This window comes from Camelus dromedarius, chromosome X (assembly GCF_036321535.1).
Source record: "Camelus dromedarius isolate mCamDro1 chromosome X, mCamDro1.pat, whole genome shotgun sequence".
Taxonomy (NCBI): Eukaryota; Metazoa; Chordata; class Mammalia; order Artiodactyla; family Camelidae; genus Camelus; species Camelus dromedarius.
Window position 1 is genome coordinate 35,728,890 of NC_087472.1, and position 20,657 is coordinate 35,749,546.

General features: G+C 37.9%; 1 protein-coding gene across 3 annotated transcripts in view; it reads right to left on the reverse strand.

The window, feature by feature from the left end:
* Nucleotides 1-19,893, reverse strand: part of ACSL4 (acyl-CoA synthetase long chain family member 4) — a 71,301-nt gene extending 51,408 nt beyond the window's left edge. For all 3 annotated transcript variants that reach the window (XM_031445514.2, XM_031445513.2, XM_031445512.2), the window contains exon 1: nt 19,760-19,893. The gene's annotated coding sequence lies outside the window, so the exon portion shown is untranslated. The remainder of the gene's footprint in view (nt 1-19,759) is intronic.
* Nucleotides 19,894-20,657: the final 764 nt, after the last annotated feature.

The following is a 20,657-nucleotide window of genomic DNA, read 5'->3' on the forward strand; positions in this document are numbered from 1 at the left end:
TTCTCTCTATATAATTAGTATGGTAAATTATATATGCACACACATTTAGTTTTACCATTAGTATGGTTTTATATACACACACACATATATACACACATTTGTATGTTACATACATATATTAGTACATTTATACATATAAACACACATTAGTATGGTGATATATAATACATATATATTAATATATATACACACACACTTAGTTTTATTGTTAGTATAGTTATACACACACACACACACACACACACACAATTTACATATCACATACATATGTAAATCATGTGTGTGTATAAAAATGACAAGTACCTAACCCAGACAGTACAGTACTGGGAAAAGAAGATAAACTACACACATATAAATTCCACCCCTTATGTACAAAGTTATAGACTTTCAGAGCTGAAATAGGCTTTAAAATGAGAGTAATGAACTAGTCTCTGAAAAGGAAGTGTTCTCCCCCTCCTCTCCAAATGACCATAGGAGCTAAAATAGGGTCTACTTTCCAGAACATTAGGAAAGCATCCTGTGTGCTTCCCTATACAGCAAAATGAAGAATTTCTTTCTAATCAGTATCAATTAGCTTTACTCTTAAGATGAATGCAAGAATATTAGAAAATAACAAAAAAGTAGAAAGATTCATCCCTCTGGTTACCTACAATAAAATTTACAACAGTATCAAGACGGAAAGGCACGTTCTTTGAAAAGCTCTCAATATACCAACTGCATTTAAGTAAAAAACTTTTAAAGCCACAAACATCCATAAATCCTACTTGTAAGGTCCACCTAAGACAGTTTCACTGGGGAGAAAAAGTTCTAATAAATGAAAATTGCCGTCACATTGGTAATTCTTGACTCAGGACCAACAATTTTATGATACTGATTTTAAAAACTTTTTTAAATAAAAATAAAAAAAAAATAAAAACTTTTAAGACGAATAAATTGCATAATATCAAACACTGGACTTGCCAAATCTTTTCTTTTCAAGTTTACTCAAGAAGTGTGTTGATACAAGGCTTTCATTAAAATGCTAAGGACCTGAACAATATTTGAAAGAAGTATTTGTTACTTTAAGAGATCTTGACCAGAAACTACTGCTGTGTAACAATCAAAACTTCCCAATTGAGCAAAGTTGGGCAATTTTTGCCAAAAGTAACATTTTGTTTTTCAGGACATGAGTCAATAAATACAGGCACAGAAAGCACTAACATAATGAATAGTCACTTGTGAAGCAATAATTTTAGGAGAAAAACATTAGCACTTTCCCCTACATCAAAGATGAGAGTGATAAATTACTTGAGAAAGGAAAAATACATTTTTTAGAAACACAGACTCAGAGCTAAAATATAGCCTGTTTTGATGATTCTCAAAGTATCTGGGGCCACCAGTTCCTTGCAGTACTACTGTTTATAATATTACATGCCCATTGTCATTTCTGCCAGGAATAATTTTTATTTACTAAAACAGACAGCAATGTACTGGGGTTTCATCGAGAGTAATGCCAAATAAGAATAAAGAAATTATTCAGTGTTGCCAAATGTATGCAAAAGGGCACTTTATAGCCTGTTGACAGAAGTGTAAATTGGTCCAAGCTTTATAGAAAGCAATTTGGCAATAGGCATCAAGAGGCTGTAAGTCATACACACCCCATGACCTAGGAATTTCACTCTCTTCTTCTAGGAATATCCAAAGGAAAAAGTCAGAGATGGACACACACAAAAATGTAGACTAGAGTTGCCACTGTGATATAGATAACAGAAAAACTAGGAATAACCTCAAATGCCCAAAAGGAGACTGGTAAAATAACGATGTAGGTTTATGACTGAATACTACACAGTCATCAAATGCAGCATTGTCAAAGATATTTAAGGACAGGAAAAAACGTTCAAGATATATGAAGTAAAACTGGTTTAAGGTGAAACTTAAACATATATATGCAGGCTACAAGCGGGAATGTTCATCTCTAGGTTGTAGAATTATAGGTGATTTTTAGTTTTGTCCTGCTATTTTTTGCTACATTTTCTGAAACTTCTTCAGTAAATATACTACTTTTGTCACTTAATAAATAAGTAGAAAATACAGCACCAGTCTTTCAATTAATGCTAGTGTGTGTCTATGTGTGTGTGTGTGTGTGTTGATAAGTGACGACTATGACCCATACGGCATTTGGCCCTACTCACATAGCCAAGTGGTAACTAGGAAAAGGAGCCCAAAGTTGACTTCAACTACACTACAGAAAGATTAGACACTTCTGTTTGTAAACTAGAATCAAAGTAAAATAACTTCTTTTCACTCATGTAATATAACCTATGAAGTGAAATAAAACAAACTTTCTTTTTCTTCCTATAACTACAACATTAAATGTTTCTTTAAGCTAAGCATCCCTGCAGTCCCCTATGTCAAAATGTGACAAAAATTCACTACTACTAGCAAGTGAACAGCCAATATCAAAAAGCCAGAAAATCATGCCAGAAAAACAGATGGAAATATAATTTCTTTTTTTTAACCTTTTATTTTATTTTTTTAACATTTTTTTATTGATTTATATTTTACAATGTTGTGTCAAATACCAGTGTAGAGCACAATTTTTCACTTATACATTCATTGTCACATTTTTTTCTCTGTGAGCTAACATAAGATCTTGCATATATTTCCCTGTGCTATACAGTATAATCTTGTTTATCTATTCTACAATTTTGAAATCCCAGTCTATCTCTTCCTACCCCCCGCCCTATAATTTCTTTAAAGTCCAGAGTTCCACTCACTTACCCTATTAAAACAAACAGGGACTCAAATGCCAGATGATATTGGCCTAAGATTTAATAGGTACGAGAATAGTCATACTCAAACTCCTCTGTCTCATGAGGAAAATGTTTTTTGTTAATCAGAATCAGCCCCTTAGAAGGAAATGAGGCCTGCCCCTGCCCCGGAAAAGGTACCACAAGCAAAAGCCACCAAATAGGTATCACTTCTTTGCTTCCCACCCGGGTGATGAGAGGGATGATGAAGGGAGGGGGTTTCAGAAGTTAGCTCTCCATCAGTACCCACTTGTTTACAACCTGAACTCTGGGACCAACTAACTACGCAGAACTTTAGAGAATATCGCCTTACCTAAGACTGTCTTGCTTCAGACATTCCAGTCAACTGTGATATCATGTTACAAATGCGTACTAGCTGACTTCAAAAAGAAGTAGGAGGCAGAAAAGGCTGACTCACCTCTGTCCCTCAAAGTTTTCATTTCAAAATGTTTCAGGCAAAAGTAAAGTATCAGTAAGTAACCTCACTTCCTGTCAGGCCCACACAGCTCTGAATGTGTCCTGTAATAACCTCGACAGGCCTAACAGCACCGAGTTCACAATACCAAAATTTATAAAAAGAACACAGCTGCTTCACATGCAATTCCACTGCAATATACAATAATACATTTACTTGAAAATTGATGTTTCTACTCCAGCGTAAAGGGAAAGCTATCTGTGGCTGCTGGTTAACTCAGTTCGGTTGAGCCAGTGCTTCTGAAACTAAGCTCACAAATTTGATCCCTGTGTGATTTGGTTAAAACAAAGGTGATCACGTTTCCCACCTTGCCAATGTCTGTCCCCTGGTTTACACACGTTGTCCCAGAGTAATTCTTATCAGAGACCCCTCCCCGATCTTCTTTGGTTTGTTTTTTTTTTTTGTAAAAACATTCCTAGTGATGACTTGAGTAATAACCCTAACTCTGGTCCCACAGAGAACATGGCAAAACACTTCCAAGTACTAACTCCTGATTGAATCCACAGTCATATACAAATGGGCAAGTAAATGAAAGAACCAGTTTTGTGCTGTTAAACACACACACACACACACACACGGCTATTCCAAGAGTTTCAACAATATCAACTTACAACAAGCTTAAATAGTTTATGTACAACTGAATATTTATAATCCAACTTCTAAAATTCATCTCCTAAAATGAAACTGTAGTTAATTCCTCATCTTGCAAAACACACACTTGTATTTTAAATACATAAATGATAAATCAGATCCACTACAAGAAAATATCTCCATTGATAGGTTTTCTCCTTTATATGACTTTAAAAGGCTACAGTCCTATTTAAGAAGTTGTGTTTACCCTTTAACTTAAGTCAGAGAAAAGGATATTGCCAAATGAACTTTAGTGAGCAAACAAAAATTCTAGCCTTGCGGGGGATATATATCTTATGCTCATTTTTAAAATACAACCAATTATAACTTCCCATCTACGATTTATCTGGAAAACATGGATTTTCTGGAAAATAGCAACTGTAGAGCTGCATATCAAATGAGGTATTTGATTCCCAGTCAATGATAAAAGACTAAAGCAAACCGGAGAGTTTCCAGGCTAACCCAGATGCTGTAAGCTTAAGGAATTTTTCACATATTTATAAGCTCCCGTTCTTGGAAGAGTCTGTGCCTAGCACAGCCTAAAGTTCAATTTACCAAGAAAGATTTTGTTTAACTTGGCCCATCAGGGAAAAAAAAAAAAAGGTCGCAGATTGACAAAATAAGGTGCTATGCTCCACCGAAGGCTAAGGGGGTGGGGTGGGGGAGGGGGCCAAAGACACTCGGGTATAACACAGTGCCCTGCAGAAGGGGAGACTATTATGGTAGCTGTGAGCAAATATGCTGGAGCCAGACGGCCTGGGTCCAGTTCCTGGCGATGCCACTTACTAGGGTTGGGCAACCACGGGCAAGTTATTTAACTTGCCTCATTTGCCACATCTCTAAAACGGAGGGAATGCTACTGCTACCTCTCAGGACTGTTGTGAAGCTTAAATGAGTTGATCTCACAGCTCCAGCCATCATAAACTTCACTTAGGTTCTCAAAAGCACCACACTTAATCTCTCACCTCTGCCTCTAGCACATGTTTTTTCATCTGCCAAGAACATTCTCTTCTCTCTTTTCCTGGCTTCCTTTAGGTCTTAGTTTAAATGACACTTCTAAAAAGCCTTCCCTGACCTCCCCACATTATGTGAGGTGCCTCTGCTATTTGCTCTCCAAGCACCCATGTAGCACAGCACCTAAACTCGTTCAAGTTTCTGGTGCTCTACTGGGCTGTAAGCTCCTTACAGACAGAGGTCATGTCTGTCCCGATCGCAGCTATAATCCCTAGGACCTAGCCCAGTACAAGCACACAGTAGGTGCTTACTAAATAGTTCTTGAATGAAGTAACAAGTCATACTAAAGAGAAAGGAAACCAAAGAATGATTTACAAGTTAAATCTTTCACTCTAGGCAGAAATTGATGCCTCTTCACCACTGAGATCTTTAGGGATGTTTCCTCTTATATACTGAGAATCTTGAAATTAAATACAAGAAGTGCCATATTCTGGCAGAGGACAAATTTGATGCCCATTTTGGGTAAGAATTATGACTTCATACACAGAGCAAATAACAGTCTGTTCTGTATGTTTACATTTATTTTATGTCGCATATTCCCAAACCTTTACTTAAATAAGGATATTGCAGCAAAATTACATGGTTAGTTCATCTCTCTGATTATTATCAGCTGGGTTAAATGAAATCCATTAGTACCACTAGCATAAGTGGGGAGAAGAAAAGGAAGGTGAGACCACGTGGAGGAACATGAAGGAAAGAAAAAAAGTGAAAGCAGAGGTAAAGCAACATCAGCTGCTTGTCTACAATGTACCACTAGGTGGCACTAGTGCCCCTGGCTATCCAATACAGATAATGGACCCAGCCAACACAGCCATCAATCAGGCTGTATCTTACAGAGCTTAGGTAAAATGCTCAGAAGTCCATTTTCAACACTGGAGTTCAAGTTCTCTGCATGTGTCATCAACACAGGCATAGGTCTTCAGGATGCTGTGTTTATCAGAGACACCTGGAAGGTAGTTTGTCAATATTTTTGCCTGGCCAAAATGTTTCAGAGTCAGCTCACCATTATAAACGCAGAGATTCTCAGTAGAGTGAGAAGGGAGGAAAGGAATCAGAATACCCTAGATAGATTTTTCAAACTACTAGGTTGAATCATATAAAATTACCAATAGTCAAAATCAGTTACATACCAAAAAAGCCCCAGCAATTCCCAATGATTCAACCCAATACACATATTTAGAATCATGGCTTAATGAGCCATTGTTACTGATAAGAGTGTTGCATTTCTCAGGTTTGCTGTGGGGGGAAGGTTTGAGAAACAAGCACAGTGTGGCCTTAAATCATGAAGAATTAACTGCGCAAAAAAAATGGAAACAATAAAATATCTAAGGATAGGGAATAGATTAAACTACACTAAAAATAGCAGACATGGGAAGATGTTCACCAAAAAAAAAAAGTAAATGCTATATCAAATGTAAAAAAAAAAGCAAATTACAAAGCAGTATATAGAACACATTTTTTTTAGGGGAATCCAAACAGTTTTGGGGGATTGGATTTATATTATCCATAGAAAAAATATGCAAGGATAGATACTAAAAATCTCAATAGTTGTCCCTGGGTAGGGGGATTGCCTGTACTTTGCTTTGACTTTTTATCTATATGTGTTTTCTAAAATAAACATATATAACAATTTTGGATCCTGGAACAGGGGAAAAAAGACTTATAGAAAAACTAGGTAAATCCAAGTAAATTCTAGAGTTTAGTTAAGAGTACTGCACCAATGCCATGTTACGTAAAATGTTATTAACATTAGGGTGATCTAAGGAAAGATATATATGACCTCTGAACTATCTTTGCAAATTCGCTGTAAATCTAAAATTATTCTTAAATGAAACATTTTTTTTTAAAAAGCCATATATTAAGATCACATTTTTTAAATCTAGAAGAAAAAATCCATTTGGTTAAGAGATCCCTACATTTAAACGAGAATATGGTAGAATAAAACTTCATTGATAGAAAGTCACTATGCCCTATAGAATGACAACTGAAAGTTGTAAAGGCTTAATGACATATTCAGAGACTTTCATAATATGAAAGTGATGTTACCCTGTTGGGCACAGACTCACTGAAGTAGGAAACAAATGGTTAAGTCTGTATTTTCTTTGGTTTTGTAATCATCATTGTTGAAGACTAACCATCATAACAGCATTTGAGGGAAGGAATTAAAAATAAGTATGGCAAGCAACAGCCCTTTTCCTTTGTAATATTTTTAAAAATCTAGTTTCCCAAATCCTAGGCAGCTACAGACACATGCACATGCATCTGTTCAAGGACTATTCAGTGAGCATTTACTATGCCCTGTCCTTGTAGAATGCACTGTTCAATAGCTAATACTGTGAGTTAACATGAGACTAACACAGAGAGCAGACATATGTGTACAAAAGGAGAGGAGGGTCACCCATGAATCAACCCTCGACCCTATAATAATAACCCAACCAGATGATTATATACTTTTTAAAAAGCTAATAATAATAGCTACCCTCTGGGATTATCCAGTTATACCTGTTACTGCTTAAGTACCAGCTGACTTGCCCAAAAATGGATTTTCCCCCAAACTTCCTTTAAATATTGGGGCAAGGAAAATTACACAAAGCCAAGGGATGAAAGTGAGGTTCTGAAAAGGAATAAAAGAAAGGAAAATGCAGAGCTAAAAAATGCAAACAGAAAATCAAAAGGTCTTGATCAATTTTATCTACAGACTACTATCCAGCTGTTCCAAACAGGTTATAAACTTCTGGTTATAATACTACTCCAGTAAATGTAAAATTTGGAATAGGTTAGTTCTGCTGCAGAACACACCCAAAGGAGGTTTGGAGGTTTCATGACTTGAGGATTGAAAATGCTTCCCAAAAAGGGGGCACTTTTACATAAGATGAGATCCAAAGCAAGAATTTCAAAAAGTGGTTTAAAGAGAAGCACCAGTATACTAAAAACTCCCAAGCAGAGCAAAAGTCTTTTTCCCATCTCAGTGAAACACTGTGTTTAAGGAAGGGGAGTTATGTGTCCCCATATAAACGTCAGCCGAGAAATTTGCTACAATTTCAAGTGTTGATATTTCCTACTAGTAAATATTTCCTATTTGTCCCTAAAACATTTAATTTCTGCTACATCTACAAAGTAATTTGCCTTTAAAGCAGCCCTTTGCAGTTTTTTCTGTATTTCAGTGAAAATATATCATCGTTAAATTATGTTATAATTCAAGCCTCCGTGAAGCATCTGTAACCAATGTGAGCAGTAGTAAAAGGCAAGAAGGTGGTTTGTTTTCTCATGGACTACATGAGGCAATCTGCTGCTTACTCTTCTTCAAAAGCAAAACTAAGGTCAACACAGACGAGGTTTCGAAAACAAACGTTCTCTGTTAACCATACATCTTGAGGTCTGCTAGTTAAGCGACAGTGACAGGTCAGCTTTTTAATGAATAAGAAAAGGTATTATCAAAATGCTTCAAGCACATTTTATGGTTCCCAGGGCTGCTATGCCTGAAAGTAGAAGAGAAACGCATTGAGGTTCAGTGCTTGGTGCCAAACCCAGGCAACATCCTGATCTTTCATCGGCAGTGGGGCAGTGCCGGTAAAAGCAAGAAAAAATTTTTTAAAAAAACATCCAGCAATAGCGGGACATGGCCCATGGCCCCAGACCTGGCCAAGTACCAAGCTCAACACAAATTCTAAAAGTTTAGATCATTCCACAGAACAATTTTATGCAACCCAAATATGTAGCTGTGTGACTTTGAAATATCATTGATTTTCTTTCACACGAGAGGTAGAGGTCAGCAGCAGAGGCAGCAAATCTAAGAACTGATTTTCCATCCTAAACAAATTCCTAATTACTCCTCTCAAAGCAGAAGAAACATTTTCTCATGATCTCACGACAAAACGTTATGACATCTAGAAGAGACCAGGCGAATAAAATGACCTTAGTGTCACATTAGCTAGGAAGGATGCAAAATTAAAGAAATCAACTCTAGGTTGAAAAGCAATTCTTTCAACCCAAATTAGCTGCTTCGAAATGAGTTGCTTGCATCTCATCAAAGTCATAAAATAACATATTATGTGTTTTATAACAACAATACCACCTTTGAAAAAGACAAATAGAGTTTTGACTAAATTCTGCAGATTTCTGCTGGAGACTGTGATATCATCAAATTAAACACTGAAGGGCTTCTAAATATACTCTTAGCTTAGAGACCCGATGAGCTACAACTTGTTTTTAAAATATGTCTCTAAACTACAAACTGGAGTTGAGTTTCCTGGTTTTCAAAATTCACGGTTCACTCTGGCTATAGACCACATATTCACTGCCACCTCCTTCTCCTTTGCTTATGCCGTAGTACAGCATCCACCTCCTCTTTCCTGTGGCAACATGACCTAAGCAGCATGGCCCTTAAATCAAAGGCAGGCAGGGAGGTGGCCAACAGTCTTCCCCAGCTGAAGACAATTAGAAACAAGATTGCAAGCAAGCACTTTCTCCCCAAAGGGTTAAAAAAAACTTCAATCTTTAATTTAGGTTTTTTTTTTTTTTATAAAAAGATCAGCTGTCTGAACATTAAGAACAACTCTCCCATTCCACCAAATGTACATCAGTGCAATCATAGGCCAATCACTTCACAGAGACATTTCATGTAACCAAAGAACAATGGCTTAAATGCAGGGTACCAGGGAGATAAGATTGGGAAGCTATCTGAGCACTGGAATATTGTCCCAAGAGACAGAGGTGCCACCTTTGCAGAACCCTTATGCTTATAGCAGCTCCAGAGGGACCTTACAGAGCTAGGATTCAAGTCAGCCCGCAGGGCTGGTGCAAGTGTCTTTTGAACCCCACTGAATACTTTGTACTTCTGGGGTCGAGAATAATCCCTCATTCAGTTCTACCAACCCAGTCCTAAAAAAAAAAATGCTGTACAAATGAGGTTGGGGAACTCCCATTTTAAAATAGGAATGAAAAAGGAGGCAGAGACTCACCAGGGATGTTTCCATTCTGCGGTTGTCTCTTCTAAAACTACTTGTAAAGATATCATTTCTTGCGGGGGGGCAGGGTACTTCCTAAAGAAAGCTACTCCCCTACAAATATTTTAACACTCGACAATCTCTTGGTGATCAAGAGAGTATTAAAATTAATGTAAATATGTGTACAAATTAAAAACCTGCTTTCACATAAAAATCTAAGCAAAAGAATCCAAAAATTTCTGGTGGAAAATTTGAGTTGCATAACATCCTTACAAGTTCAGTCATTTTGCTTAAAAATGTGTAATATGCAATATATTTGAATGAATATGCTAATGCTGACATTTCTTTCTATTTGGGGAAATAAACACAACACAGCTTTCCATCTGCAGGTTGCTATAACTCACCGACAATGAGCCTGAACGCTGCCTTTTCTAGTTTCCAAGGTATGGAAACCACTTGCTTCACACAAATGTTAACCTACTCCCGTAAGGAAATGCCTGGGCACAGAGGGAATCCCAATCTTTTCCCAAAGGCTTTAAACCATCCTAGACGAACCTGCAATTGACCAAATCCTGAAGGTTTCTGTCATTCCAAATATAAGAATACCATTATCCCTGGCCTGCTTTTCTCTTTTTTGCTCTGTTTGTCTGAAACACATTCATCTGACAGTTGTTTATAGCTAGTTCCCCAGTTCTACCCCTCAGTCAAGTTATGATTTTTCAACTACTTTTTTAAGCTACTTCTCAACTTATTATCTTCAGTGGTCATGTGGAACAAAGCACCTTTTAGTTGGATTCATCCCATGAGATACTGCTGCTGGTTGTCTTCTCTTCTGTTTCCAAAGCCAAGACTGAACTTTAAGCTCATTCAACCAAGTTCCTGTTTCCTGTCTGTGGGAAGTTTTCAGCTTTCAGTTCATTTGAGAAGCAGAAATGACTAACATATTCTGAGAATAATGATCACCATCTCAGTGGAAGCAGTTCTGCCCATTTCTCCAGGCTTTCTTCGATCACTCATCACTCAGGTACCCCCAGGAAGTGATCCTTCAAAACCCTATCATTACATTTTTTATAGTATTGAAATGCTTTAGGCACATATTGAAGAAATCTTACGAGAAAACAGGCATTTCACCATGTCTTCCACCGTCTTAACTTCCTAGAGTCCACCATAAATGTTTTCAATTCCTCCGTTAGTAGTCTAATCTCACACGCCCTTGTCGTTAATCAAGTTAGAAATAGGAAACATCCATCCTGACTCTGTCATTAAATCTGCTAACTTGACAGCACCTAAGAAAGAAAAATCCTCTTGCTGCAAAATCAATTCCAAAGAGGCCAAAATGCGCAAGATGCACAGCCTTGGAGAACAGAGATGCTGTTCCATTCACCGTAACAAAAATATGAGAGCTACGATAGGCCGTTACATTAACACCACTGTCTACAAGGTAGAATCTTTTTTTGTTACTCTATTGAATTCATTGTAAAGTAAGATATTTTCACCTCTAAGCCCCACAGCATAAATCCAGAAGTGGTTATAACCAGCCTTCAGCAGATGTGCTTACTCAGTGCTTATAGATGACATTCCAGCAGAATATATACAGACTTACCCAAATCAAACTTGGTCCTCAAACAGTTACCCCAATGATCAATTTTATATACTACAGGCTGAGATACCATAGACAAAGATGCATGCTGCTACACAGACCTAGATTTTCTTTACTTTTCTAAGTTGTGAAAGAACATAACTGCACCCACATAGTTACCAAAAATTAGTCAGTCTTTGAACCAAAATAACTGTTCAAGCTCAGCTTTCAAATCTTCATTAAAACCAAACTCTGCCCAAAAGATTCCTAATGACAGTTTAATATATTGCATTTATACATCACTACTAGTAACTACAACTTTAAAAACATGTGCATAGTTAAATTCAAAACAGAACTAAACTGGTTTAACATTGAGAATTTATAAATTCCTTGCTTATTTACTTTTGGTGACCATGACTTTGTTTTGAGGTTATAGTTTGTCCTAGAAACCAGTTATTTTAACTAGAACACTACATTTACATGACACAGTGTTGTCCTTTTTCCCACTAAGACGTCTTTTTCATTTATTCAGAGCTACTGATCATGAAAGATGTTCACAGTACAGAGTCAAGTTAAAGGAAGCAAGTTACAAATCGGTATGAACAGTAAGAACTCATTTTTTTGTAGAAAGAAGATATGTATGTTTGTACTTGTGCATGTGCATGTAAACGTGTGCATGCAAGCGTCCATACATGTGTGTACACAAACATGTCCACAAGCATATGTACCAAAAAGTTGAAAAGAGATCTCTCTGGGTATGGGATTATGGTACTTTTATTCTTTTTTATACTTATATTTTCAGTGTAGAAAATTTAGAAAATACAAATAGTACTTTAACAAAGGGAGACAATTATTTAAAAAAATAATAATAACTTGAGTGCTAAGTACAAGGCACTGCATTTCTAGCACAGTGTCACTGGATAATGCACAATGAAGGAATCACATTGTAAGTATCCTCCAGTGTGTAAATGTTGCATATGATGAATCTGAATAATTACTATCAAAATAATAATCATAACTTAAAATGCCTTATAGAACTGTATAGGGTAAAAAGTAAAAGTATCCCTATACTGCCTTCCTCTAACACCACTCCCTTTTCCTATAGAGATAACTATTCGTGGTATGCATCAATAGAACCATTTTGTATAATCTATACACGTGGTAAGGTTTTATTTTTTTAAATATGTGGAGTCACGGTATATGGACTGTTCTATAACTCCCTCCCTGCCCCTCCCGCCTTTAACAACATACTTTGGAATTCTTACATCATTTTATACAGGTCTGAGGAGTTTTTTTCCTTTAATAGCCCCATGTTGTTCCATAGAACAGCATGTTATTATTTAAAACAGTCCCCTTCTGATGGACATTTAGGTTGCTGCCAAGTTTTCACAGTCATGACCAGTTACAACACAGTGAAATCTTGTATGTATCTCTATACAAATGTGCAGATATTTCCCTAGAACAGTTTCCTACAGAATTGCTGGGTCAAAATAGATGCACATTTTTAGATGAGAGGATTTTGGTATTCTTTATCAAAAAGCTCCACAATCTGCACTCTCATTAACAGTACCTGACAGTGACCATTTCTTTCTACAGGTGGATAGTATAGTTTTTGCCATTGTATTTGGTGAGAAATGGTTTTCATTTCCCTAATTACTAGAGTGAATTTGAGCATCTTTTCTTTTTTATTCATTTTTTTCTTTCTTTTTCTGGGAAAAGTCAATTCACAACCCTCTGCTACTTTTTCTAATAGGTGCCTTTTTCTTATTGATCTCTAGAAGCTCTTTATATATGATAGATCATATAGTAGAAGTCTTTTATTTAATGGTATTTGAAACAGCTAACTGACTAATGGAAAAGGTCAAGTAAGGTGAACAATTATTAAAAAATGTGCATGACAAACACTTCATTTTATCTTCGTTTTATTTTATCAGTGGTAAATGTACACTCATTCATCAAACTTTTGATACAGGGCCAAGAGGCCAAGACTTTTCTTTAACTCCAGGCCCACTGATTTTAAAGAAATTTACACTAAATACTTAGATAATGTAGAACTTCAACTGACTTAAAAGACACTTGCAACGAACTATGAATGAAGACTCCTGTAAGCTTCTATATTTATTTTATACCAATATTTTATCATTGTCTTACACCTAACTGGACAGTTATAACTTGCTTTCATCAACTCTTTCCAAAACATTCAATTTGTTTTGTTATAATGACCCTATTCCCCCAGCTTCAACAATTATCTATATGTGAATTTTATTTCCTTTATGTCTCTATGCATGCCACATCTCCACCTCCCCATATAATTTGAAGCAAATCCCAGATATCATATCATTTCATCCATAAATCTTCAGTAAAAAGAACTTCAATTCTCCACTACTCAGATTGTATCAAGTAATAAAATACGAAAATAAATTACATATTTACAAAAATAAGAACAATGAGCATATATAGGTTCAGTAAGAAAAACATCTGTTCTACTGATGGGTCCACAAGCATACTGGAGACCAACCTACTGATAGCAAGTGTTCAGTGCACAGTGTATTTTACAAAAGAAATAAAAAGCATCATTTAATATGGTGAGTCAGTTAAGTGGAAGTCACTTAAAGCTTCCACTGCATATGTAGAAGTTATTTTCCCCCAATCTATCACATGCCTTTTTAATTTCATTATGGAGTCTTCAGTTTTACAGAAGATTTTAAAATATATACTTAGATTTTTTAAATACATCCTTAATTTATTTTTGTGTATGATGTGAGACAGGGATCCATTTCTTTCCAAATGTACAGCCAATGGTCCTAACTCAATTTCCATTTTCAACATCACTCATAGGGAGGGCATTTAGAAGAACTGAAGTGTCAACTTCTAACTTACAAAAGAAAGCTGTGCAAGCAAAATAATAAGCCATTGGTCTTAAGTTCAGCTTGATAGGCTCAAACTACCATGTCTTTAGAGATCACAGTAGTTTTGGGAGCAGAAGCAATAGTGCTGCCATACCTGGCATTGCCATTATCACTCTGGCTCACAACAGGATCTCCAAAGGACATGGCGACTGCGTAGACCTCTTTCTGAATCTCACTCGTTGTCTTACTTGTAAATTTACATTCACACTTAAATAGCCCACACTTAGCAACAACAACAACAAAATCAACCTTCCCGACTCTCTATCCATTCCTTAATGCTGCTCCTAGACCACAGTGCCTTGTAGACTTAGTAAAGAAAATGAATACATTCTTCGGAACCACAACTTCTCATGGAAATATACCTAAAAGGGACTAAAAGTCAAGGTAAAGTTTGTTAAATTTCCTTTATATCACAGAGACTCAATAGTTTATAAGGTTGCTTTATCTCTGGGCATACTTTCTGTGTAAAGGACCAGAGAGTAAATTGGGTTTCAGGGCCTTAAGTTCTCTGTTTCAACTCTGATACTGCATTCTGAATGCAGCCAGACAACACATAAATGAATGAATGTGGCTATATTCCAACAGAAATTCATTTACAAAAACAGGTGGTGGGCAGGATTTGGCCACTGGCAATATTTTATCGGCCCTTGCCTAATACCAATGATTGATCTTTTTCACATAGGAACCCACTACCCTGGCTATACACGCATTTGAGCAAATATGGTCACACTGAAGAGACAAATAATCATTTCATTACCACCTTACAGAAATGAATACTCTCAAAATCAATCACTAAGCTTTTCCTGTAAGCTCTTCTCATAATATGAGCACATATATTTTTCCAAGTATAACATTGTAAGTCACCTTAAAACTAATGTTTATTTTAAAAGATAAGATGAAAATTAAGCAGCTACTATAAAAGGAAAATATGCAATCTAGACAGACAAATTCAACAGTCTGTTATTCATTATTCTGAGTAGAAAAAGCCTACTAAATCCATCATTATATTCACAACTTCACTACACAACATGCAGAAGTAGACTTTCCAAGTACATTTAAATGAGAACACAAACTTGTTCTTTGGATTACTTACCAGAAATGTTGATTAAAAACTGCACAGTTTTGCCAAAATATTTTAAATTTAGAAAGTGAAACCAAAAATCTCCTTGGCATATGACGTGTCTATTTAATTTTAAAATATTAATTGTAATGTTTCATTTGATGGCCTGGTAGGGCAGGAATATTTTTTTTGGCAGAAATATATTTTTAAGGCACAAAAGGATGGCAGCCATTTTAATATGGGGAGAGCACATATGAGTATGTATTCACACTCTAAGCCATTAAGACCACTTGTTCTCAGAAAACATCTAAGCTCTGAGATTGTTCGAAGAAAAAAAAATGTTCACACGGCTTACAGAAATACTGGATGCTATACAGAACAGCAAGGAATAAAATTAAACAATGAAAGTACATAAGATCCCTAGACACTAAAGGCATGATTCATAAAAGGAAGAATTGGTAAACCAAACTTCATCAAAATTAAAGTGTTCTGTGAAACTTCCTTGTGAAGAGGATGAAATTTCCCTATGCCAGTCTGGGAGAATATATTTGCAAACCACGTATCCAACAAAGCACTAGTATTGAGAATATATAAAGAATGCTCAGAAATCAACAGTGAAAAAAAAATCCAACTAGAAAATCGACAAAAGACAACATACATTTCACTGAAGAGGATACAGAGATGGCAGATAAGCACATGAAATGATGTTCAACATCATTAGCCATCAGGGAAATGCAAATTAAAACTATGACAAGATATCACTACATACATACCTACCAGAATGGCTAAAATAAAAAAAATAGCGACAACACCAAGTGCTGACAAGAATGAGGACTATTAGTGCATTGCTGGTGGGAATGTAAAATGGCACAACCATGCTGGAAAACAGTTCAGCAGTTCCTTATAAAACTAAATATGCAATTACCATACAATGAGCAATTGTTCTCTTGGGCATCTATCCCAGAGAAATGGAAATTTGTTTATATAAAAACCAGTACACAATTATTAATAGAAGCTTTACTCAAAACTTAAAAGATATGGAAAACAGCCTGATGTCTTTCAGTGGGTGAATGATTAAGTTATAATACATCCACACCATGGAATACAACTCAGGAATGAAAAGGAATTATCATTACAAGATACATTCCCTGTATGAATCTCCAGGGAATAACACTGAGCAGTAAAAAAGCTGATCTCAAAAGATTACATATTGCATGATTTCATTTATATTGTGTCCTTGAAATGATGAAATTATAAGCAAGGAAAACAGATTAGTGGTTGTCAGGGATCGGGGAGGGAGGGAGATGGCTGTGGCTATAAAAGGGCAACATTAGTTATCTTTGGGGTGATGGAACTGTTCTGTATCTTGACTGGTGGTGGTTATACAAATTTACACATGTGATAACACTGCATAGAACTAAGTACACACACGCAAAAGAGTGCATGTAAAACTGTGGATCTCTGAATCAGGTGGCTGCACTGTATCTATTTCAATTTCCTTACTATATTATGCTACAGTCTATGCCAGATGTTACCACTGGGGAAAATTAAAGGGTATTATTTCTTACAATTGTATGAGAATCTACAACTGTCTTAAAATAAATAGTTAAAAGAGTATATAAGACCAGCCAATAGCAGGAGTGGAAAAAAATAAAGCTTTTATTTTTGCTAAAGTCTCAATAATAGAACATCAAGGAAAGAAAAAAAAAGGAATGCCAAGAAGAGAGTCTACAGCCTACAATTAATAAAACCACCTCCTCCTCCCCTGTGGAGACTTAACATCCCCACGATTTTCTCTGTCCCTGATTTGATTGTTGTTGTTAATAAGAACTGATAATACTGTCTCTCCACAACCCCTAACCATCACCACCATCCCACACTATAAAACTAAAGCCTTCAGGGTAAGGATTGTTTTCTTAACCATCATATCCTAGTGGCCTGGCACAAAATAAGTGATAGATGGAGGAGTGAGATAAGTTGAATGAACGAACAAATGAATGAATGAATGCCTCCATATTCTTTTCAAGTGCCTAGCCAATTACAGGTCCAAGGCAGTATGTACATATTCCAGGACCAATTTCTTGAAAGCCTTGAATGTTTAAAAAGAAATATATAAAATAGATAAACAAGTTCATACTGTATAGCACAGGGAACTATATCCAATATCTTGTAGTAACTTATGGTGAAAAAGAATATGAAAACGAATACATGTATGATCATATATGACTAAAGTATTGTACTGTACACCAGAAATTGACACAACATTGTAAACTGACTATACTTCAATAAAAAAATATATATATATACACAAATAAGAAGATATAAAGTGTGGTATTCACACATTTCACCTGCAAGCCTAAGTTAACAATAACTGACTTTTGTAAAGTGCTTCTCAATGTATAGGCTTCTACATATAATAATTCATTTGATAAAGATGAATTAAGAATTATGCATATATAGATTGGAACTAGTATACGGAGAAAAATGTTCTAAACAACTAAGGATTTAGCTTAGCTGATTTTAACTAAGGATTTATGGCATAGCCTTAATGCAAATTGCCATATATATACACATATATAACTATATATGTATGCAATTCAAATTGGAGGACTTAAGGATCATTCCATCAACATCAAGACACTTTCACAGACGCAAAAATGAAGAGTGGTAAAGTGACTTGTTCAAGGTTAGACTATTAGCTAGCGCTGGGCTGGAACCCGAGCCTCTCCAGAGTCAATCATTTCTCTTCTCACTGACTTGGGCAAGCCTCTCCTTTCTCCAGCCATCTCACCTGTACCCAAAACTGTCAAACAAAAATCTTCATCTGAATCACTTATTTTTAAAATAGGCGGTTTTTTTAGGGGGGGGGGGGATTGAATTTATCAAGATTTCAATTGCTGCATTACATCTTGTGTAGATTTTTAGGTGTCAAATTACTTCTCCTATTAGAACAATAAGGTACTCTATGGTGCAAGTATACTAACAGTTTAATGTTTCATCCTCCACCTAAGTGGCAGACAGAGTGTTAATTCTTACAGGAATCTTAAATGTCTTACACTTCAGTGGCTTCTACATAAAAGATGGGCTATTTTACAATTCAAGGAAGAGGCCTTACACTATTAAAATCTTGATTGATATGTTCACTGACAGTACAGTGATTGAATCTCCACTTATGTCTAAAGAACAGATAAAACTATTTGTTGGAGGCAATATAAAAAAGCTAAAGTGACAGGCAAGTACCGGGAAACCGGGCTTTCATCAGATTAAATCTCCGTTATGCAGCAACATGTTACTAAGCATGAATTTAGAGATCCTAGAATCAAAACACTAGAAGGAACCTTCGTTCAACATCCTCACTTTTGTACATGAGGAAACTGAGGCGTTGATTAAATCATTAACCCATAAAGCAGACGGCTTACTTTTTCAAAGAGATTCATTTAAATGCCATTTTGCCCTTAATCTGCATCTCCCGGTTGTTTCTTAGAGCGATGATCGATTTTTTTAAGGTGAAAAGAGCTATTAGAGCAAAGTCATTTCAAGAGGGTGAAAAAAATGCCTTTGAAGGAGGAGATACTGGAGTGAAGAGCAGAAATGACGTCTTATTTAAAATATGTAACCCCTTAATGGGGGTTAGGCAATGAATCATATTATCCACGATTTTTCTCTGTGCTATAGACATCAACCACAGTTATTTCTGTAGGGTATTCGAATGAGAGGAAGAGGAAGTGAATAGAGCTAATGCTAAATATATAGCAGCGAGGGAGGACAGGGATGTAGATAGGTAGAACAGGAAAAATTAAGGACATGCTTCCTATAGAATCCAACCGTTTTCTAACATACGTAAAGATACGGAAGCTAAGAGGATATCGGAAGCTAGGGCATCTCTCAAATTCGAAGGGCGGATGCTTTGAGAGCCAGAGCCCCGAGCTCTCAGATGTAGAGTGACTCGAAGGGGACAAAATGGAGTTGAGGTCCAGGGGCGCCCTAAAGGTCGTTTGGAGGTCTGGCGACCTTTTATTGGGCTCCTTTGGAAAAGGTCACGGTAAAGCCTAGTACCCCAATCGGGAAGATGCTTCTGGCCTTCAGAGGGCGGTGAGCGGCAGGAAGGGGCAGGCCAGTGTCCCGAGGACCCCAGACCTCAGCAAAGGAGATGATATCGAGACCTCGGGATTCTTCCCGGGCCTGGGGGATGCGGGCGCGTAAATCGCCCGGGCTCAAGAAGAAAGCAAGCGGATTCCGGGGACGGGAACGTCCCCTTAACCTCCTCCAGGCTCAGGTGTGGGACGGTGGGGCGGCCGGAGCCCTGCGACAGGGCAGGGATGCCGGGGCCGGAGCCTAGCGGGCGGGGGTCACTCACCGGAGGCGCTGCCCACGGAGTCTTCGCAGCCGGCCGGCGTTCGGCACTCGAGAAGCTGGCGGAAAGGAGCCGCGTGCCCGCTAGCGCTGGGACGAGGAGGGGCGCGCCGCGGAGGCCGGAGAAAAAGCCGCAGCGGCGCGCGCGCACCAGGAGGGCCGGCGGAGGCGGAGCGAGGCTCGGTGCCGCGCGGGCCCGGAAAAGACGCGCCCGGAGGGGCGGGCGGAGCGGGGGCGCGCGGTGGTGTGGCACAGCCGGCCGAATCGCGAGCGACGGCCCGCTCGGCCCACCCACGCTCCCGCCTCCGCTTGCCCAGACGTCAGCCAAAAAGGAGGGGCTGAGCGGGGGGCCAACGGCAAAGGGGGGCTCTGCGGGGGAGCCGAGCGGGTAACGGCTCCCCGCAGGCTCGCCGAAGGGTCCGGCTCCCGTCCCCGAGGCTGAGTGATGGAGCGTGTTTTCAGGAGGTCCGGGCGCCTATCTGATTTCAGCGAGGTGCGGAACGGGCACACGCCCCACCTGTGCTCCCTTCGCAGGACTCCACCCCAGAATGAAAGTTCCCCTCGGGTCATCTTCCAGCTGCCCTTTCAAGATATTTATCATCCGTACTTCACTGCTCTTTCTTTAGAGAGAGATCTTAACGTTCCTTGCCTAAGACATCCTGCTCCTCCAAGCCCCAGCTAACGCCTCTGTTCCCTTTATCTCGCCTCTCCCTGCGTTAAGACCCCAGCGGCCATCCCCCCTTAGGAAATATCACAAGAATGCAGGGTTTTCACTTTATTCCTTGCATTTCCATGACGGTGTAATAGCAAAAGAGCTCACAACTGATAAGGAAAAGTCACCACAGCACTGTGACATCTTACTGGCCCAGTCCTACAAACACTGTTTCCAAGAGTTTCAAGAA